General features: G+C 46.8%; 1 protein-coding gene across 2 annotated transcripts in view; it reads left to right on the plus strand.

Moving 5' to 3' along the window:
* SLCO3A1 (solute carrier organic anion transporter family, member 3A1) overlaps positions 1-23644 on the plus strand; it is a 311829-nt gene that overhangs the window by 219917 nt on the left and 68268 nt on the right. The gene's annotated exons all lie outside the window — the stretch shown is intronic.

Below are 23644 nucleotides of genomic sequence, written 5' to 3' on the forward strand. Positions count from 1 at the left end.
ATGATGGGGGATAGAGGGTGCTACCAGGATCTAACAGGCAGGTGCCTGGGATGCTGCTGAACATCCTACAGTGCCCAGAACAGCCCCATGCCTGGAATTACTCACTTTGTCATGTCAGTTGTGCTGAGGCTGAGGAACCCTGATCTAATAGACCAATCCAGATAGATACGCAGATAATTTCAGTGCAGTGTGGTAGGAGTTACGAGAATTAAATAAAATATTTCATGTACAGGGGCCAAGACTTGGTAGTTCTCAGTGAAAGGTCATGCCCTGCAGTCCTTCGTTCAGTGACCTGCGTCTGCAAGGACTCATGTTGGTAGCAGATACCCAGAGAAAGAAGGCAGTCTTTGCATTCACTACACAAGGGAGGTGTTACTCTAGGTGACCTACATCTGGTTTGCTTGATCCAGTCCTGACTCTAGGTACCAGCTCTGTCAAAATCCCTGCCCATCTATCAGGTTACCAGGACCTTGGGGGCAGAGGGATCCCAGAATGAGAGCTAGAACTGCTGGAAGAGGAGGCAGCCTTCAGCAATGAATATTCCTTTGCACTCACCCTTCCCTCTCATCTGAACACTCCCATCCCTCACTCGAGTTCTGCTGGGGAAAATGATGAATGAGTCACCAAGTGAATCACTGGGGAAAGCCCTCCCTAGGAGCTGTGGCTGAGAACCCACCCAGGCAACATAACTTCCTGGTTCCTTTCTTGCCTCTGCCCACAAAAGATTAAAAATAAAATGGGAAATAGTTAAGATGACTTGCTGCAGTAACTTTTATACTTTTATAATAAGAAAGTGAAAATGTTTAAAGAAGCCAAACTAGTAGGCTACCCGAATTAGGTCGAGCACGATGAAGACTCTCTTCTGTTGCGTTGGCATCAGGCTCGTTCAGAACCGACTGCTTCAAGCAAGTCATTTTTCCAAAGAGGCAGAGGCAGGGTGGAAAGAAAACGTGAGCCTAGATAGAAATATCCAGGGCCTTAAGAAATCACTCACCCTCTCTGAGCATCTTGAAGTTTCCTGGCTTTCAAATGGGTTTGATGGCACCTCGTACCATTGTTTGGAGGGTAAAGGAGTTCAGGCATGTGAAGGGACTTCGAAAGTTAAACAGCCTTGTACAATTATTGCTAAATGTTGGGGATAGGATAATAGCATTGTAGCTTTGTTTTCATCTTTCAAAAACACGTCTTGAAATAGTTATGGAGGGTTGGGTGCAGTGGCTCACACCTGTAATCCCTCGGCACTTTGGGAGGCCGAGGTGGGCAGATCACCTGAGGTTAGGAGCTCGAGACTAGCCTGACCAACATGGAGAAACCCCATCTCTACTAATAATACAAAAATTAGCCAGGTGGGGGATGGTGCATGACTCTAATCCCAGCTACTCAGGAGGCTGAGGCAGGAGAATTGCTTGAACCCCAGGAGGTAGAAGTTGCAGTGAGCCAAGATCAGGCCACTACACTCCAATCTGGGTGACAGAGCAAGACTCTGTCTCAAAAAAAAAAAACTCAAAAGTTATGGAGGAAATGATGTTCGGGATTTGCTTTGACATAAGGGTGGAGGAGTGGGAGGGGACAGAGATGGAACCTTGACCATGAGTTGATGATGGTTGTGACTAGTGAGAGGTATCTGTGCCTTCATTCTTCTAGTCTATTCTCTCTACTTTTATATTTGAAATTTCCACCATTTAAAAACATCTGTTAGATATTTTAGGTATACTGAACTATATACTTAAAAATGGTTAAGATGGTAAATTTTATGTTACGGACATTTTATCACAATTAAATATATATATACACATCCATCTTTTAAAGTCAGTATTTGAGATCAGCAATATGTATGAGGCACAAGGAACACAGAAAAGCAATCATATGAGAGGGAAAAAGAGAAAACCTTTTGCTCCCTTTTCTGGGAATTTGTTAAGTACAACCATTGAAAGAAGCAGGACTCTCCCTGGCTGGAGGACTAGAGAGTGAGCAGGGAACTTTGGCCAGGACATTGGAAATGCCATCCTGGGACCATGTGACCTGAGATGGTTGAGGAGCATCAGGTGCTACACGCCTGCCAGGCCTGTGCCTGCCCGGGAGCATGAGAATGAAGACAGGTTGCCCAAGCCTGGAGAGGCCCACTGTTCGCAGGGCAAGCATTCAGAGAGCACACCAGCACACCATCCTCGCATTTGGCTATGAGAAAGGCAGATGAAGATACAGGACAGTGTGGAGGGCTCTGCATGCTGGGCTGTAGTTTGGACTTAGATGAAATGGGAGCTATAATCACTTCCCTTTTTGCCTTTTAAAAAATATATGTCAGGGGAAAAAAATACATGTCAGAAATGGAGTCATTTGAAGCTAAGTGTCACCCATCTTGGAATAACTGTCCTCCAGCACTAAATTTTACAAAGTGATTGGTGGCACAGAGCACTCTTACTGATGGACAACACTGTCCTGGCAGTGTAGGAGGGAATGCAGACAACTGGCAGAGCAGCAGAGTCTGGGGTGGGCCGTGGCCTCTCCTCTGGCCCCAGTTCTTCAGTTGTGAGACCTGGGGATATGTCACTTCATCTCTTGGGCTCTCCGTATCCCCACCTTGAAGGAAGGACTGGGTGGAATCCAAAGACTGATCACAGGCAGCTGTGTCTGTGTTTGCAGTTGTTCCTGGCAGGCAGACCACACTGGATGTGTCTTATTCGTAATTTGGGGGCCCGGGCATGACGAGCTCTTGTTCCTTCTACTGAGTAACTTGCACTAGAACCTAAGGAGGCCTCTCAACCAGCGTCCTTTTTTCAGCTGTCACCAAGGGTACAATTAATGGCACAAATCAGTTCTTCCCTTTGACACACTGTGTGATATGCCTGGATAGCAAAGGCAACCCTTGTTCTGCTCGTTTTCCCTCCTGGATTCCAATAGCTTTCCAATTAGTTCATAGGTTTCAAGGGATTTGGATGGTGCAAAATGGAGGCCTTTTGGAAGAAATGAAAAATTCCAAGCCCAATGAGCATAACCACCATTCTTTTGTGTTTTTTTCCTCACTGGCTAATGCATTGTATATTTAAAAGGAGATTTGGGCTCAACTAAGCCTCAAGTCATTATTTACTCAATCTTTCTTTCTTTTTTTTTTTTTTTTGGTAGTTGTTGTCAACCCATCATAACCAACTGAACTCAGCCTTTCTTTAACAATTATTTTCTGTGTCTCTGCTCTGGACTTAGGTGAATAGAAGATCTCAGAGAGATGACCCAGTAGGGGTGGTGGTTTTCAAATTTTGGCAATGGGCCTCTTTTTCTTTAAACAGAAGATTGGTTTTCTGAGACTCTGCAGCAACTTTGTGCAAAAAGTGTATTTTTGTCCACAAACTTGGTCACTTAGAACAACAGAAGTTTATTATCTCATGGTTCTAAACACCATAAATCTGAGATCAAGCAGACCTGTGCTGCCTCCAGAAGCCAGGGAAGAATTCTTTCTTGCCTTTCCAGCTTCTGGTAGATCCAGGCATTCCTTGGTCTGTGACTATGTAACTCCAGTCTGTGGCTTTACTGGCATCCTCTGCTCCCTTTCTCTCTTTTCTGTGTGTCTGTTATAAGGAAACTTGGATTTATGGGCCGACTGGGGTCGCCCAGGATGATGTCATCTCAAGATCCTTAACTTAATTACATCTGCAAAGACTTTTTCCAAATAAGGTCTCATTCACAGGTTCCAGGACATAGACTGTTTTTCTGAGGACCATCATTCAACCCAATACAAAAACCTTACACAGGGCAGAAGAAAAGGGAGAGCTCTGGTTATATCATTATCACATTATCAGGACCTTGACCTCTACACATTCATCTCCCACCCCTTTCCCCCATCCTTTGCCCGGTAAGCCATGCACCAAGGATCAAAGTTTGAAAACCAGAGTTTTAGCAGAAAGAGCTTGGGAAACTTGGGAGTCAAAGGCCTATGCTGAGAAATGGGCCTAGAGTTTGCACAAGACCACTTGGCCTGTCGGTTTCATCATCTGTGAGAAATGAGATATTTAGGTCTACACTACAGTGTCGACACAGAGTCTAAATGAGATCCTTAGTTCTCGGGTCATTTTTGGGCTCGGTAGCATGAGTTTGCTCTATCCTCATCCCACGACATTCTACCCCATGGAAAAGGTATCGGGATGTTATAGGAACACTTCTGACTTCACAGAAGTGTTGGCTCCCAAACCAGTGGACAAGAAAGTTAATTCTGACTTTTAAAGAAAGCGAAGAGCTCTAGAATTGTGGGGTTCAGGTTTTTATCTTTTCCTTTGGCAGAAAAGAGAGCATTCTTCAAGCCTATTCAATTCTAAGTACCAGATGACAAGCCGTATTAAATAGATCCCAGTGAGCTCCCCATATCCCTTCCTGCTTATACCACAAGTGGACTGTGGGCCAAGCAAGGCTTTGAGATCAGTTGCACTTTGGTGGCTTTTGAGTAGTTTCTCAACTCCATCTCATCTAGTGACATTTTAGACTGGATAATTCTTTGTTGTGGGAACTATCCTGTGCACTGCAGGTTCAGCAGCATTTCTGGCCTTTACTCTCTAGATGCCAGCAGCAACCCCAGCCCACTGTGGCAAGCAAAACTGTCTTCAGACATGGCTCAGTGTTCCCTAGTGGGCAAAGTTGCCACTGGTTAGGAACCAGTGCTTTAAGAGAACCTATCCTCGAGGCCAGGCACCGTGGCTCAGGCCTGTAATCCCAGCACCTTGCGAGGCCAAGGCAGGTGGATCACCTGAGGTCAGGACTTTGAGACCAACCTGGCCAACATGGTGAAACCCCTGTCTCTACTAAAAATACAAAAAATTAACTGGGCATGGTGTCAGGCACCTGTAAGCTACTTGGGAGGCTGAGGCAGGAGAATCGCTTGAACCCAGGAGGCAGAGGTTGCAGTGAGCCAAGATCGTCCCATTGTACTCCAGCCTGGGTGACAAGAGTGAAATTCCTTCTCAAAAAATAAAGAGAACCTATCTTCTTTCAAGCCAGCCTGTCATGTATCAGAACTAAACAGTCGTTTTCCTTATAATTTTTTTTAAAGGCCCAGTTGCTGCCTGCCCATTGCTGATGCAGGAAGTCTGAGCCATTCACTTCAGTTAACCCCAACCTGAAAGATGCAGTCAGAGCCAGACTTTGCTTCCCTGCTGTGCACAATTTGTCTCTTCCCTCTCCTTCATCTGCAAACAGAACCAGAAGTGATTTTCCAGAAGAACAAGGTTCATATTGTTTATTCCAATTATCAGGATCGTTTCTCCAGTTCTGGTCTCAGGTGGGCCTTAAGGACCTCACCAGGTGACCTGCCCAGGTGAATGTGGTGTGCTCTGAAGGTCTGTTGTTTATCAGTCTGTCTGGTTACCTTTTTTTAGAGGAGACATTCCTCAGCAACACCTGGTCTCCGTTTTCCATCTTGTGAGTTAGAATGCCGATGCCCAGATTTCTCTAGAGGAACACACTGCCTACAAAGATGAGTTTTCCAGAAAAGCCGTCTTCCAGGACAGAGACGCAGAGAAATTAAGCAACTCATGTTAATTCAGTCTGGGAATCTCGAGAGAGCTGACAAGCAGGGCAGTGGGAGAGGCCAGGAACTGACATGGCTTTCTGGTAGGCACCCCCACACCCCACATCCTGCTTCCTCCCTGTGCTGAGTGTGATCACTTCTGTTCCTTCAGGAAAGTACTTCACACCCATGGCATAGAGCCAACAGTGAGGTGGATTCCGGGTCCTCTGGATGCCTGGGATGGTGAGATGCTTGAGAAAGTTTTGGCAGTTTGTTCAGATGAAAATCCTAGAAACTTAGACTTGGGGACTCTCCAGTCTGCCTTCCTATCACCCAGCAGGAATGCCCTTCCCTTCAACCCTAATACCTGGGCACTTGGCCTCCACCTGAATACCCTTGGTGGTGAGCAGCTCACTACCCCTCTGAAGACAGCCAGTCCCCCATGCTCCATGTTCCTTGTCACCTGCTATCTTATGACTGCATCCTGAATCCGACTCTGGCTTCTGGAGGGAGACTCAGTGCCTGAACTCTTATTCCCCATGACAGTGTTTCAGCCTTGCTGCCTGCTCATTCTGTTTTTGGGGGCTAAACTTCTCCAGTCCTTTAGTTATTACATGGCATGGCTTCTAGATCCTTGCCTCTCCCAAAAGCCCCTCCAGGAGGTAATCCAGCATGGTATAGCCCCCTCTAAATGTCATATTCCAGACTGACCACACTGGCAGCTGACCCTATGAGAATATGGGGTTGCCCCTTTGTAACCATGACTCTGTTAGTGTCACGGAGGTTACACGGGCATTTGGGATAAGTGCATCGCTGGTGGGGACTCATGCTGAAACTCCATTCCGCTGCAGCTCTTCCTGCCTTGATGAGCTCTTGCATATACCTTCCTCAGCCCATCCTGAAGTTCTTGCAGGTGAATGCTGACTCCCTTTCCGATAGATAGTTTGACCATCTTGAATCCTCAATCTACCTCCAGTATATGAATCTTCCCTCTCAAATGGGCATAACATGCCAGTGTATCCATCATACATGCAGAGAATAGGATAGGAGATACCCTTTGGCACACTGACCAAGACCTCAATCCTGCTACCCAAGACTTCACACACCTGCTCCATGGCTTTGAGATGGTTCCACCAGTTCCATATCTCAGCATCATGCGTGATTCCCTCTCTCATATAGTCAGTGAGTGTTTTTGTCCAGTCTGTACTTGCCTCACAGTATAATGTGTTTATGACTTGTCTTCAATCTAATCAGCCTCCTGTCCCTATCAGAAAACTGCAGAGGAAATGAAGTTGGTCTGGCATGACTTGTTCCTGCTGAACTCTGTCGACTTCTGAGAGTGACAGCTCCCTGCTTGCACAACACATAAATCCAGAGTTTAATAATCCATCCTCAGTTTTCAGCAGGCTTCAAAATCAGCCGACTGTCATGTCAGCAAGCAGCCATGTCCCCCTTAGTGATAAATCAGGGTGAAATTTGCATTTTACTCACACCTTGACTGTTTTCCACTGTTTGTCAAAAAAACCCATGGCATAGGGGCGCCCCGCTGGAGGTGAGGCTGGAAAGAGGTGAGAATGCACTGGTTGCTTGCAGCTGGTCCTAACCTGGCTAGCACCTCTGCAGTCTGCCCTTCCCAGTCAGGACCTCAGGAAACCAACCCTGCCTCTAGATAGGGATTTCTGCAGCTGCAGCTTATGTTCTGCCGCATGTTCAGGACTTTCCCCAGATGTAGGACGTAGTTTTGATGTTAGGATTTCTGCTTTGTCCTGGAACCCCAGCTCCCATCCCTATCTTGTGCCCTATGCGTGATCACTGAGTCTCTACTCATTTGCTCCTGCACAGGGCCTGGGCATGAATCCATGGATAGACAGTGCCCCAGGGACCTGCCACTAGCCCACCCCACTCTGCCCCCAGAGCCTGATTCTCATTCTGCTCAGCCTCACTCTGGTGCTCACGGGCCTCCTTGGACACTGTACACCAGCCGGGGCAGTCCCTACCAGTCAGCGCACACTCAGAGGGAGGCTCTGGGCCAGGTCCCCACCTGCACTCAGAGCCCCGTCTGCCTGTAGTCGCACAGCCTGGCATGGAGTCAGGAATCCCGTGAGGGTTTAAAATATGGGGTGAGTGTGATTCAATACGTTTCAGGAAGATGAACCAAGTCAAGTACAGACTGTATGAGATTGGGGAGTGTATTAGTCCATTCTCATGCTGCTAATAAAGACATACCTACAACTGTGTAATTTATAAAAGAAAGAGATTTAATTTACTCACAGTTCAGGATGGCTGGGAAAGCATCAGGAAACTCACAATCATGGCAGAAGGGGAAGTAATCACTTCCTTCTTCACATGGTTGCAGGAGAGAGAAGTGCTGAATAAAAGGGGGGGAAACCCCTTATAAAACCATCAGATCTCGTGAGAACTCACTATCATGAAAACAGCGTAAGGGTAACCACCCCCATGATTCAATTACCTCCCATGGGGTCCCTCCCACGACCCATGGGAATTATGGGAGCTACAATTCAAGATGAGATTTGGGTGGGGACACAGCCAAACCATTCCAGGGAGGTCCCTGATATGGGTCCTTTTATTACCCTGTGGTTGGGGTAATAGAAGGCCTCCCTTCCCTTCATGGGCTTTTTGGAGATGATCATTTTTTTGACAGACACAGCATGAGGACCTTCATTGATTACCACAGATCCCCGCAGAGTCATTTGCCCTGCCATGTCCTCCTACAGGAGAGGGGAGCCACCCTCAGAGGAGCTGGTGATCCTCCTACCTTGAACTGCACCGCTCCAGCCACGCCGGTGAGGCAGGCATTCCCTGGCATGAGAAAGTGTCTGGCTCCCTCTGGTGACAAGAGGAAGCACCTGAGCCTTTGCTGCCATTTCCACTGGTGGTGGAGCCGGAGATAAGGATGGATAAACTAAGGTCCAGAGGTCCCCCACACTGTGGGTGCGGGGTGGAGTCCCAAGTAGAGGCCCCATGCCACTTAAGCTCAGTTCTGTCTCCCTCAGCACCCTGGGCTTCCCAGAACCAGCAGGGATATGGCTCCGAGCAGGCTCTTCAGCACTCTGCAGGCACTGGTTCCTTTGGAATTAATTAGATTTCTTTGAAATTAGTTTAGAGTTAGAGGGATTTCCAAAGCTCTCAACCTTCTGCTGCCTTTTCCCCTTTCTGAGTGGGAGGAAGTGCAGGATCCTGCAGGACCTGGGCTCCTATGCAGTTGTGTGGCCGCAGGCTGGTAATCTAACTTTGCTGTGCCTCCATTTCTTCATTTGTAAAGACACCTGCCTCTCAGGGTTGTGAAGATTACATTCTATGCAGTGTCTAAAGGCCCTAGCACATGGTGGGTATTTAGTGAAGAATGATTTTGTTGTTGCCATTATTGATGGCATCAATAGAGCTGGATCTCGAGGTAGCAGTGGGCTTTCCACTGTGGAGCAGCAGAAACAAAGTTAAGTCACTATATCCCCATTGGGTGAACACCTGAGCATATTAGTGAATGAGAGTGAAAAATAACTGGGATCTACACAAATTGGCTTTTGGGAACACCAGAGCTGGCTAGCACAGGGCCTGACTTGGGTCTTGCCCTTGAGGCCTGGGCTCATCCCCAAGGTTTTCCGAGCCTCAGGGACCTCCACAGCAGCACTCCATAGCAGGTGTCTCCCTGAGGCCACATAGCCTGAGTAGGACAAACCTGAGCCCAGGAGCTGCCGTGCTGCTTGCTGCAGGCAAGTCATAGCCTGACCTCAGCGCACCTCCACGGGCAGCTGCAGCCCAGCCTTCTCCCACACAGCCACATCACTGACTCTGCTTATTTGCAAGGGCCTCCCTCTACTGTCTGCCTCACATCTTGGGGCTCTCCCACACCTCTGCCTTTTCCCAGGCTGTTCCTGCCTTCTTCATCTCCTTCCTCCTCTCCTTCCTCCCTTTTATTTAGTCCTCTGCTTTGTTTTTATTTCAGCTTCCCATTTACTATACATGTATCATTGGGCACGTTACTTAATCTCTCTGTATCTCAGTTTCCTTACGTGTAAAATGGGAGTGTATCTGCACATAGGGTTGTGGCGACGATTAAATGAGGTAGTACATGGAATGTGCTAGAACCCAGCCCTCTGCTCACTAGGCATCAGCACCGTCATCCTCACTAGCAACAGACCTGCCTCAAAACCCAACTCTGGCCCTACGCTATGAATGGGCTATTTCCCTCACTGATGTGCTGTGACTCATCGGCCATACTCGAGCTCGTGCTCTGTGAAAAAACAGTTTATCTTGCGTACCATGTTTAGGAAACTTATTTCCAAGCCTGCCCTTTGCTAGGCATAGTGAGGGGTCCAGCAATAATAAATAAAACGGTCCCACAGGTCAGAGCTCCCTGGCAGTTTTCCATCTGGCCAGTCCTAACCATGGAACAATGCCCATGAAGGTGCTGATTTTATCCTGACATCTAGGGGCCCTGGGATGGCTACATTCATGTTAGTTGGCCCACCACACGCATCTAGTACTCCATGCCACTAGGGGGCACACTACAGCTTCCAAGCACCCTTTCAAGTGTTGGCCCATATGATCCCCACTCTGGTCTTGGGAGCTGTGTTAGTCTCCTGGGGCTGTCATAACTGGGTGGCTTCGACAGCAGACATTCATTTTCTTACAGTTTTGGAGGCTGGAAGCCTAAGATGGTAGTGTTGGCCATGGGTCTCCTGAGAACTCTCTCCTTGGCCGGCAGACGACCAGCTTCTCACTGTGCCCTCACACAGTCTGTCCTCTGTACCAGAGTTTCTTTGGTGTCTCTGGGTTCAAATCCCTAAGGACACCCATCAGATTAGATTAGGGCCCCCTCTAAGGGCCTCGTTTTAATGTAATAACCTCTTTAAAATATCTCTGAATACAAGTCACATGCTGAGGTTCCTGGGGCCTGGACTCAGTCCAGCCCATAATAGGGGGAGAGCAGAGCAGGTGACTGCCCTGTTTTCCAGATGGAGTTGCTGAGGCTTTGAGGGGTGAGTGCCTTGAGCACAGCCTCCTGCTGTTGCCAGGTTGCCCTGCAGAGCTTTGAAGCCTGAACTGGACACAAGGTCCTGTGGTCTCTGCACTGCCCCTTGCTGGGGGCTTGGGTGTGGACAGCAGGGAGCCTGCAAAACCTGCAGCTGAGAGGATGTCCATAGAGAGCTTCTGGGAGGATCCCACTGGGCTCACACATAGAATGCGAGCCCTTCAGGAAGGCACAAGCTGTTGTTTCTCTGGATGGATTCCCTGCCTGCAGCTAGCCAGCCTGAGAGGCATGTGCCTTCGCCCGGGTAAGGTCTGGCTGGGCCTGGAGAGAAAGAAAAGATGTTTCTTTCAGCTGGGTCGAGAAGCCCAGAGTGGCAACAGCTGCAGCTTTGACCAACTGCAGATCCTCCCTGAGCATCCTGAAGTTGTCTAGCTTTGTGGGATGACATCATTATACAAATTATTTTCCGTGAGGCCGGGGCTTCCTACCCCACCCAGGCCTGGGTAGTAATCAGTTTACAGTTTGACACACATGGGGTCCCTCCTCCAGGCAAAAGGCTGTACTGCCCCTATGGAAAAGGTGATTTTGCTTTTTTTAAGACAGAGTCTCTGCTTTTCCCAAGCCTACAATTATTATGGCAAGCCCAATACATGGAATTTTTTTTTTCATCCAGGCTGACTAGAAGCAGAACTATAGAAAAAGTCTCAGGTCACGTGCTATGACAGAAGAGAGAAGGTGAAGGAAGAGAGAAAATCTAGGAAGGCCCCTTGGAGGTGGTGGTATTTAAGGCAGGCTTTGAATGGAGGGCCAGGCTTTGATCCACCACTAGGGCCCTGGAGAAGGAGAAACTAGGCTGAAGACCAGCATGAGCAAGGCCCAGAAACCAGAGAGCACTAGGGGCCATACTCGGTGCCCCAGAGGCCACACAGGGTACACCAGGCAGAGTTCTGTGCTGAGTGCTCACAGTCATGGTGGCATACAGTGCTGCTTTAGCTGGCTCTACAACAGATTTGGGTTCTGTCACCATACTCAGTGACTTTGGTGTGGCCACATTTGGCAAATGGCTGCCCCTCCACCTTCCAGGGTAAATATCAAGTCGTATCCATATTCTTCCTTTAACCCACGTGCCCAGATGCATTTTGTTTTTTTGTTTTTTGTTTTGGAGGGGGGGGAGGTAGGTGTTTTTCATTTTTATGATACATAGTAGCTGTGTGTATATATATATATATATGGGGTACATGAGATTTTTTGACACAGGCCTATAATGTGCAATAATCACATCAAGGTAAATGGGGTATCCATCCCCTCAAACATTTATCATTTCTTTGTGTTACAGACATTCCAGTTACACTCTTTCAGTTATTTTTAAATGTAAGATAAATTACTGTTGACTGTAGTCACCCTATTGCAATATCAGATACTAGAGTTTCTTCATCCTGTCTATATTTTTGCACCCATTAACCATCCCCACCCGCCCCCGACCCCCTTCCCAGCCTCTGGTAACCATCATTCTGCTCTTTACCTCCCAAATACATTTTGGGTACCAGCTATTTCTTTGGTCAGTGCCGGTGCCACTGGTGGTTTTTTTTTTTTTTTTTTTGTGAGACAGAGTCTCGCTCTGTTGCCCAGGCTGGAGTGCAGTGGTGTGATCTCAGCTCACTGGTGCAATCTTGGCTCACTGCAACCTCCACCTCACGGGTTCAAGCAATTCTGCCTGCCTTAGCCTGCCAAGTAGTTGGGATTACAGGCACCCACCACCATGCCCGGCTAATTTTTATATTTTTAGTAGAGGTAAGGTTTTTGCCGTGTTGGCCAGGCTGGTCCCGAACTCCTGACCTCAGGTTATCTGCCCACCTCGGCCTCCCAAAGTCCTGGGATTACAGTGTGAGCCACTGCGCCCAGCCCACTGGTGGTGCTTTTTAGTGGGAAAGTCTGGTCAAGGGCAGCGAGGGCAGAGCCTCGTTCTAGTCCAGGGTTCTCAACCTGTCTGCAGGTAGAATCACCTGGGGACTTCGGGAAAAGCCCAGTGCCCAGTCAGTCTTCCAGACCAACTTCATCACAATCTCTAGGAGTGAGACCTAGGGATTCGTATTTTCGTTTTACAAGTTTCCCAGGTGAATCCAATGTGTAGCCCAGTTTGAGCCCCAATGATGTATCTGATCTAAGAGGTTAACAGGTGCGGTAATGTGGGGAGGGGCACATATGCCCTGGCTCTATCATATACTGTATGGACTTGGTAGCGTTAGTGTTTGGTTTTGTTTGTAAACTTTGTGATGGAGATAATTCTATTACACAAATTATGTGCGGTGTCCAACACCTAATATGTGCTCAATAAACGATCACCTCCTCACCCTGTCCTTCCCTGTTCTCCTCCTCCTCAGACAGAAGCAAAGTCAGTTACATAATGCTGGCAGGCTATTGGCAATGGGCACCGGATGAATGTGTATTGCAGGTTTCCTGCTGTTTATGGATCATGTTTTATTCATGTACATATGATGCAGAATGCTCCCTCTGAGGGGAGAACTTTCAGCCTGCAGATTTCAAGATGTGGCAATACATTTGTGTAAACTGAGGTCACGAAAGGAAAGTGGGAGATGAGAAACGCAAAGCCCTGACGGAGGGTTTCATGGGCATTTAGGAAGTGGAGGCCAAGGATGTTCAAGCAGCCTGGAATTGCTCTTTTTTTCTAGGTCAGCACTGCCCTCTAGTGGAACAGAGTCACAGCCAACCCGCTTTTCCTCCTCACTCCTTCCACTTGTGAGAACCATCTAGGGTTAAAATTACTCCAAGTCCAGCTAAAGAAACAGCTTAGGGAGACCAGCCATGCACGCCCATTCTTGGACTCATTGTTCCTGAAACACAAAGATAATTCTAGAAAGCATCTATTCATGCCAGATATCAGAAGCTTTGCATGCATTACGTATAATTGTCACTGTTCTACAAGACTGATAACTCTTCTTCCCAGACTTAGAGTTAGGAAGTGAATCTTCCAGAAATTGAGCAATGTAACCAGGATTCCACCCTGGTAGGAATCAGCCTTGGTTGATTCTCGAGCCTTCACCACTATGCCATGATACCTGCTCTTTCTCTAGGAACTAGGTCCTGGAGTCCGGAGTTCAAATCCACTTCTACCATGTACAAGCTGTGTGACCTTGGTGCAACTGACTGATCTCTCTGCGCTTCTATATTCTCATCTACAAAAAGAGTCTCATAAAATCACCTTATCAGGGCATAGTGAGAATGATTGACCTTGAATAAATCAGAAGGGGCAGAGAAAGAGCTAAAGAAAATGACTGCCTCTGGTTAGTAGGAAAACTGTGTTTTCCTCCTGCTGAATGCATTACTTTTATAATCAGACCAAATGACCACTTTCCTTGTAAAGAAGCAGAAACCTTTACCCATGTGTACCAGCCCTGCGAGATATTATAGGAGACCGTTTTCTTGTTTCCTCGAAGTTGAGTCAAGCAAATCTAAGATTCCTCTAAAGAAGACCTCAGGCTTCCCCCTGAAGGGATTTCTCATTTTGTCAAGTACAGAACCCTCAGCTCTGCCCTTCGGCTGCCCAGCTTGGTGTTGTCTCTGTCACTGCTAAGAAGTCAGGACTGACTGTCATGTGAGATCTCACTGTCCTCAGGTGCCCTCCCTTCCCACGTTCAGGAAGGGATCTGAGCAGAGGCTTGAGTGCAGGGCAGCGTGACTCCTGGATACAGTAGGTTCCTCCTTCACCACTCTCCCAAGGACAGCTGAGAGGTGCTTGGTCCTTGCAGTTCCATTCCATCAGCACCTGAACTTCTATTACAATAGATAATTGTATTCTTCAGAAATACATTCTTCAGAGAATCATATTTGTCTCTAAGCTTTCTGTCATTAGGAGAACTGTGTTAAGGATTTATTAAAAATTACTCATAAAAAATAAGCCTTGTATATAGAAACAGACAAGAAGGGAAGATCTAAATGAATGTCAGTGTTTCTGGATGGTGAGAGATGGTGATTTGTGCTGTCATCTTTGTAATAATGATTGCTAAAATTTATTGAGCACTTACTGTATGCCAGGCACTGTGGAAAGCCCTTGTGATGCACTAATCACTGAAACCTCAAAACAATCCTGCAAGGTAGGTACTGTTAACCTCACTCACAGGTGAGAGTATGGAGGGCCAGAGTAGGTAAGTAGCTTTGTCAGGGTCACACAGCCAGTGACTGCAGACCCTGGCCATCCAGCTCTAGGGTCTGTGTTCTTGGCCACTGCGTTATTCTGCCTCTCTATGCTTGGTTTATTCTCAAGTCATCCTTAATGAGCATGTGCTGCTTTTAAAATGAAGGAAAGGGGTTTTGGTTTATTTGGGTTTTCTTGGTTTTTTTTTTTTTTTTTTTTTTCGAGACGGAGTCTCACTCTGTCGCCTAGGCTGGAGTGCAGTGGTGCCATCTTGGCTCACTGCGGGCTCCGCCTCCTGGGTTTTACTTACACCATTCTCCTGCCTCAGCCTCCTGAGTAGCTGGGACTACAGGTGCCCGCCACCATGCCCAGATAATTTTTTGTATTTTTAGTAGAGACAGGGTTTCACCGTGTTAGCCAGGATGGTCTCCATCTCCTGACCTCATGATCCACCCTCCTCGGCCTCCCAAAGTGCTGGGATTTCAGGCGTGAGCCACCGTGCGCAGCCGGGGTTTTGTTTTTAAATTAACTTATATGGTTCCATGAATGATAAACGCATAGGAAGAAAGACAGTACAAATATAATAATGCCTAAAGGGAAATATGAGAATGATGCTAATCCTTTACACAATCCTGTATTTTCCACATTCTCTAAAATAAGCATAGTTTACCTAAGTGATTTAAAAAGTCATAAAAGAAAATCCTGCTGTTAGAGGCACCAGTAAGAACAAATAACAGCTGATGGTTTTTGAGAATGTCTGTGTTCCAGGAATTGACCAGAAGCATTCTGTGCACTGCGTATTTGACCCTCAATAACCCCATGGGAGGTAGGGATTGTTGTCATCCCATTTTACACAGGAGGAGACTGAGGCCGAGGGAGCATTTGTACCATGCTCACAGACACATCAGTACAGCAGAGCCTTGACACCGATCCTCCCTCAAGGTCAGTAGTACCTCTGTGTCCTTTTCCACCCCAGGAGACTGAGGGTGAGAAACACAAATGGGTGCGTCTAATTTCAAAGTGAGTAGGGGAACTGATAGCAGTCCTTGGGTTTCTGGATGGCCTGTTTGGCTTTGCTTTCATGGGCATAAAGAGTTCATGCCAGCGGGTAGCAGATGCCTACAGCTCCTCAGGCAGCCTGTGCTCCCCTCACCCAGCCCCACAGGTTGTTCAGCGCAGGAACCACGCCCCATGCTACACTTTGACAAAGAGAAAAATAGAGGTTCATGTGGAAGGGTCAGCATTTTTCTCAAACAATGCGGCATGCACCACCATAGCCAGCCAGTGATAGTATCTCTTCCAAGAGTAGGCCTTCTGGTGAGCCTGCAGAAGCCCCAGGGCCAGGCGAAAGGAGGGAGAACAAGAATGGGTACCATGGAGTCTTCCTCTTGGAGCATCAGTGGAAACTGATGTTTATGAAGTGCTTCATCTGTGCCAGGGCTGGCCCCCACAGTTGCTTTCATTTATTACTCACCACAGCCCTATAAAATGTCTTAATTTTACAGTGCACACTTTGTTTTGCACACTTAGTTTTGCAGTGCACACTTTGTCATAAAGCAGGTGTCTGTAAGGGTGTGGATCTGTTATTGGGCTTCTCTTTTGCTTCATTGCTTTGTTTGTTTATTCCTTGTGCCAAAGGCACGTTGGCTTTAAAAGAAGTCCTGACATCCAACAGTTTGGAAAGTCTTGACAGCAGTTGTGCTTCTTCAAACACGTCTAGACTGGTCTTGGTCCTTAGCATTTCTATAAAGAATTTAGAATCAGCTTGCTACCTTCCACAAACAAAAATCTTCCCTAGTACTTTTATTATATATTATTATTATTATTATTATTTGAGATGGAGTTTCACTTTTGTTGCTCAGGCTGGAGTGCAATGGCGCCATCTTGACTCACCGCAACTTCCGCCTCCCAGGTTCAAGCAGTTCTCCTGCCTCAGCCTCCTGAGTGCCTGGGATTACAGGCAAGTCCCACCACGCCCAGCTAATTTTGTATTTTTAGTAGAGACGGGGTTTCTCCATGTTGGTCAGGCTGGTCTTGAACTCCCGACCTCAGGTGATCCGCCCACGTCAGCCTCACAAAGTCCTGGGATTACAGGCGTGAGCCACCACACCCGGCCCCATCTATTATTATATCAGTAATAGTATTAAAGTTGAATAATTCTTCCTGGAACAGAAAATTTCAAGTTTCCAGTTGTATTTTCCAAATTCTTCTGGTTACATGTACCTAGCCTGACCCTTTATGTAGGCTTAGGGAGTCCCATGATCGGGTTGCATCTAGAAGGAGGTACATTGAATGGGAGAGTCCACAGCGCAGACAGAGACATCTGCAGAGGGACTTGGGGAAAAAGCACTGGTCAGGGAAAGAGGAGGTTTGGGTCTCGGTCCCAGGTCTGCCCCCAACTGGCCAGGTGAGCTTGGGCAGGCCATCGCCAAGAACAGTCACGCACTCCTTCCTCTGCATGGCCACCGTGATTAGTGCTCTCAACCACACATCCTTTCAACAAACGGTGAACTTACTGTCCATCAGCACTGGGGCGAAATAGGAATATAAAGAAGAAGAAAGCATCATCTCTGCATCAGGGGCTTAGCATCTACAACAGTGTGTCTTGGACTATGCTGCAATCAATGCCAGGTCTGAGAAATGACACACACACAAAAAATGTTTTGTGGTCAAATAATTAACACAAAACCTTTTTGCAAGATTCCATTCAGGCATATTAGTATTTATAAGATCTGAGAAGTCTTGGAGTTTAACCCAGATTTGCTTAACGATTGTATTAGCTTTCTATCATTACTGTGATAAATTATTGCAAACTTAGTGTAAAACGCAAATTTGTTATCTTATGATTCTGGAGGTCAGACATCCATCTTGGGTCTTACTGGGCTAAAATCAAGGTGCTGGCAGGGCTGTGATCCTGCATGGAAGAGAAAATCTGTTTTCTTGCCTTCTCCAGCTTCTAAAGGCCGCCCACATGCTTGGGCTTATGGCTGTCCACCATCTTCAAAGCCAGCATGACTAGTCAGCTCTTTCTCATGCCATCTCTCTGGCTCACTCTGCCATCACATCCCCATTTCTGACTCTGACTCCCTCTTCCACACTTAAAGGATCCTTGTGATGAGATTGTGCCTATGGGGACTCTCCAGTATAATCCCTTAATCTACAACCTTAATTCCTCTCTCTGTCACCCAGGCTGGAGTGCAGTGGTGCAATCTTGGCTCACTGCAAGCTCCACCTCCCAGGTTCACACCATTCTCCTGCCTCAGCCTCCCGAGTAGCTGTGACTACAGGCACCCACCACCATGCCCACCTAATTTGTTGTATTTTCAGTAGAGACAGGGTTTCACCATGTTAGCCAGGATGATCTTGATCTCCTGACCTTGTGATCTGCCTGCCTTGGCCTCCCAAAGTGCTGGGATTACAGGCGTGAGCCACCGCTCCCAGCCACCCCAGCTTTATTAAAGCACATCTGACAACGTGTGGCACATGGTGTGGAGGACTCAGTGCAGGGTGGGGTCTTTCTCCAGCCCCTCACCATCATGTACTCTCATCTTGGTACTGCTCCTGATATCATATGATAGATTTGTGTTTGTTGCCATTCTTCAAACTCCACAACGGTGAGGTTTTCGTCTGTTTTGTTCACTGCCATGTCCCATATTGTTCACTGTTACTAACGTAGTCCTAGCAAGTAGAAGGTTCTCACTGGGTATTTGTTGACTAAGAGTAGTGGAAAGTCTCTCTGATAAGATAGCAAGCTTCTTGAGGGCAAAATTCTTGTCCAAGTTATCTTTTCTTCCCCAGGGTCCAGAGGTGGCTGGTGCTAAATTTAAAGATTGTTTAGTGTGGGAGAAGGCAGACTCACCACCAGGAAGTCTTGCTGGAGATCATTTTCTTAAGGAATTTGCCATAGTCTATACTTGGACTAATCTGTCATGCGCAGAAACTCTTCATCATCTGGGCATAAGTTGAGATAATAAGCTTCTCAGGCAGTTTGCACCAGAGGGTCCCAAACTTTCTTGGTTCACAGCGTCCTGAGTCCAAAAGAAATAATAAGTTTTGTTTATCAAGCATTTAGGTTCATACTACTTAATAAGTGTTTCCATCCTAACAACATAGAGTAACTGCTTGAAAAACATGATACATATCAACAGAAAAATATATATATATGTATATATGTTTTAACCATAATTGCTTACTAATGGGATGTGTGTCCTGTTGGCAAATGCATGGTTTCTGAAACCTTGGATTCAAATTGGACATTGCCACCCCCATTTTCTGTTGCATATTGATTTCCACACTTGGTTTTCTCACAGCAACTATGGAAAACTCAGCTCACAAAGATGTGATGTCATTGGAAGAAATCCAGTGTTGAAACCATAGGCTACCATGAGATGGTAGATTCACATGTCCAAGAGATGTCAAGTATTGCTATGTTTCCCTCAAAAACTCACAATATTCTGCCTTACCCTTGTGAGTTCACTGCAGTACTCAATGGTGTCCCAGCACACAGCCTGTAAACTGCAGATTTGTGTTAATATAATTCACTGAAGGCCTGTGTACAGACCAGAATGCCAGAGCTAGATTACCATGGGGAGGCACTGCATTCAGCCCCTGATCTCCTTGTCCAGCCGTCTCATCCCTGGGAGGCCGGGTTAGCAACCCATTGTGCTTGGCTTGGCAAGCAGCAGAACAGTGAGGTGGACTCCAGACAGCCCGTCTGGTCTGCACACTGATGAGGCTTGAGATTTCAGCTGCTTCCCAGCAAGAACTCCTTCCTGGGCCTGGCCTGCTCCCAGCTCCAGCCCTCTCCCCCAGAGATAGCTTTAGGAAATGAGGTATGGAGGGTGTAGTGAGCTTTGGAAAGAGAAGGACTGGGAACCCTGGAGGGTGCCAGCCCTCACTGTTGTAGGAGAGACACAAGTGTCATCTATTTAACAAACCCTTCCCTGGGTCTTTCTGTGTGCAACACACTGTTCTAAGAGGTTTGCAAATAGGAGGTCATTCAGTCCTCAGCACAACCCCATGACGTTGATCTATTATTACCCCCACTTTACAGAAGAAGAAACTGAGGCACAGGACAGGAGGTTAAATATATGTTGCCCAAAGGTTCATGGAGCTGGGAAGTGGTAGAGCTGGGATTTGAACCCAGGCTGTTCATACTCCTACCTGGACTTTTCCCTTAGGGGGTTAGAAAACCCCAGCAATCCTTCCCACTGTGCTTTCTAGCAATGTGCTGGGGCTAGGTGCTGAACCACTCTAAGATTCTGTTTTTCCCCCGTGAAAACGTCCCTGTAAACTTCTCCCTGGGGTCATGGAATGGCTTCCAGGAGATTAGGCATGTAAAGTGCTTTCTATTATCCAGGGTGGTAGCACAGAAAGCCTTCAGGGCTGCCTGGCTAGGGAATCCGAGGCACTCCTCCCCGCCGACGTACATGAACCTGGAAGACAGCAGAGGGCAGCACCGGGCCGCTGCAGAAGGTTCTGCACCTGGAGGCGCCGGCCCTTCGTTCAACAGGGATCCTGCATCTCAGTGCCTGGCAATATGCCGCTCCTCCATTCAGGCAGAACGTTCGAGGTGGCTTTGCCAAAGCAAGAACAAAATCACAGCCTGAGAGGATGAATTAAGGGGGAAACCAAGGAGGCAAGCTCAGCATAACCATTCTGTTAGCTCAGAACCTGCCTTGCACACCTGGGCCCTCTGAAGCTGCTCGTTTCAGTTGTTGTCTTAAGATATTTCTGAAGGCACTTCCTGATGCATGAAGACCCCTCCCACATCCCACCACCAGCATTGCAGGTGGAGGTTTACCTTGAGGTCTACGTGAGGAGGAGTGACGTAGAAAAGTGAATAGAGGTTGCACCTGAGGAGGAAGATGCCGTTTATACCAAAATACATGTGCACAGTGTCTTTGGTGTTTGGCGTGGGGTCCTATCAACTCTGTCCTGTTCCTTTTTAAGGTTATCTTTGTTCGGCTGAAACCCAGATGAGAACAGGACCTTGAAAAAGCCACAATCCAAACTCTGGAAACCCGCAGCCCCTCATAGAGAAATTTGGTGGAGAGGCTGCCTGAGGGTGTGGTGTCTCCACAGCAGGCCACTGCTGTTCCCCGTTCAAGCTACCGGCCCCACTCACTGGCCCATCTGGGCCCTGTGGGGCTCCTGTGGACAGCTGAGGCCAGCAGCTTGAGGGACACCCCTCCTTCTCTGCAAGAGGGCAGAAGGCCTGGGACCCCAGCTATGCTGTGATGTCTGGCCAGTCCTTACTTTCAAGTCTACTGTCTTTCTTTCAAGTCTACTGTCCCCAAGCATGGGGGTAACAGCACAGTCTATATGCAACATCTTCAGCTTGTTGGGTTGTTTCTGTTTTTCCAAGGATTCTGAAGGCTTGGTCCTTTGACCTGTTAAGTATTAATAATAATTCTCATTATTCAGTCTGTAGGGCATGGATCAGTGACAAATACATTGCTTGGGGGGTTTATTTAAAGGGAAGAAGGTCTATGATTGTGGGTGATGGGGGAGGTGCCGGGAGTCACAGCAGATGGTGAATTAGAAGAGTAGGCACAGCACCTTGGCAAGAGAATTGTATTCCGTTCTTTTGGGAAGGCCTGAGCAGTGAGTTTGTTTGCTGAGCTGTCTCTAGAGTGCCCGTAACTCTGACTGATGGGTTACCACAGCCTGCAGCCTGGATGGGAGGATATGACTGGCTTCAGGACTTTGCAGGAATCTCTCGGCTTCAGCGTGGGTGCCACTCCTGAGTTGGACAGCTGCTCTCCATGCCCCCTACTTCCTGCGGCTTTCTCAGATCCTCTTCCTGCTGCTCTGCTCCCTAACCACAACCCCACTAAATAAAGCCCCCTAATTCTAGTCCATCCCCGAAAGATCTTTTCCAGCAACATCCCCTGCCACCAACTTTGTGTGCTTGGCTATCTTAATCAAAGTTATGACAAACCAGAGATAATGTGCTAATCATGTGAACGTCACTCCTCTCCGAAGTGATACATTTTCATTTTTTAAAATGCATCTTATTAATAGAAATAAGATTCTGCAGTTTCTGGTTGGCCGTGGAGTGACTATTTGGAAACAGTGGAACTTCTACATTTCTTCACAGCCAAGGAGGATTTTGCTGAGGGTGGACTCAGCCCTGTTTCTGTGATATAAAACATATTTTCTTCATTCTTTCCTTCATCAAACATCTCCTAAGTGACTGCTTTAGGGTTCTGGGTTCCTGTCTATAAATGTGTGTTAGTTCGTTCTTGCCTTGCTATAAAGAAATACCTGAGGCTGGGTAATTTATAAAGAAAGGAGATTCCAGTGGCTTGGGGTTTTGCAGACAGTACTGGAAGCATGGCATTGGCATCTGCTCATGGTGAAGGTCTCCAGAGGCTTCCAGTCATGGCAGGAGGCAAAGGGGGAGCAGGCGCATTACATGGTGAGAGCCAGAGCAAGAGGGAGAAGGGGAGGTCCTAGATTCCTTTAAACAATCAGATCTTGTGTGAACTGAGTGAGAGCACACTCATCACCAAGGGGGCGGTGCTGAACCATTCGTTAGCCCCATGATCTAATACCTCCCACTAGGCCCCACTTCCAACATTATGGATTACACTTCGACATGGGATTTGGAGGAGACAAACATGCAAACTAAATACTGTGGCTTCCTTTGCCCAGTATTTAAAACCATTTGCTTTCCCCTATGTAGTTTAAGTTGTTTCTCCCCACCCTAAGTCAATGAATGAGTTCAGAGGAGGGAAAGCTTCAAGTCAGCGAGGCCAGGATTTTTTACTGTTTGGTTCAGCGCCGAATCCCCAACCCTGAGAATAGTCCTTGGCACATAGAAGGAGCTCAGGAAAACTTGACTGAATGGATGAATATGTGATTGGTTCCACAACAACATCACCAAGAGAATTTAGGGTGAGTTGATCTACCCCTATGAACAGACTAGGCTGGAGAGCTACCCTCCACTGGGCTTAGGTTCCCGGCCGTGAAATTCATCTCTCACCCTGCTCTTCAGGTGCCTGTGTGGCCTGTTAGTACCCACCCTTGGAGCTGCCTGGGTTGGAATTACCCATGCACTGACTGTCCTCATCAGCTGGCCAGCTTCTAAAGGGAAGAGCCACTTTCTTGACTCTTATTTTTGCCTCCAGGGCCTGGAGAACTGTCAATGCTCAAGAAATGTCTACCCAATTGAAATTTAAATAGATACAGCCTGTGGGTTTGAGTTTGGGATCAGTACTTTTCCCAGAATGTCCTAAAATTTCTGTGTAAAATACCAGGTATTGTGTCCATCAGATACTTAAGCACTGCCCAGAACTTGCCATCTTCTCAGGTCCTACAGAAACGCTTAATTCCTGAACAGCTGTTATAGCCACAACAACAATGGAAACAGATAATGACTTCAAAACATGGAGAGAAATTGAAGAATTGAAATTAATAAATATGTAATTAAATGTTAGATATTTACCATTGTGGGAACTTTGCTATTTGCTAAATTTCAGAGTCATGAACGTTTTATTATATTTGAAAATAATTTGTTACGTAGATTATCCTCACTTCACAAAAAATTCCTGAGTTTGCACAATGGATGTCAAGGGATCTTAGCCAACCATAGATTAAATGAGTTACATAAAGCCAAATAAATGTAAAAGCAAAATTATAAAAGTCTTTTCAAAAGTGTGGATTGCAGAAAAAATATTTAATGATAGATGCAGATATATTTTAATATGTTTGATGTGGGGTGAAGTCCTCTAAAAGTAAAGGACACAAATTTCAAAGCAACCTACCAAAATACTATAGAATGGTAGCATAATATACAGTGCTTTCATAGAGTTTCCAAAAATTATAAATTCAGGCTTTCCCCTCTAGGATTTTTAGAATAATTCCTAATATCATTTATAAAAGCAGACATCTCATCACATCAATGTAAAATAATATCCTTGACCTTTGGTGATTTTGCTCATTGAATAGCCTCTGTTTTGTAATCTCTTTTTTTTTTTTTTTTTTTTTTTCGAGACGGAGT

This window comes from Colobus angolensis, unplaced genomic scaffold (genome assembly GCF_000951035.1).
Source record: "Colobus angolensis palliatus isolate OR3802 unplaced genomic scaffold, Cang.pa_1.0 Scaffold264, whole genome shotgun sequence".
NCBI classification, from domain to species: Eukaryota; Metazoa; Chordata; class Mammalia; order Primates; family Cercopithecidae; genus Colobus; species Colobus angolensis.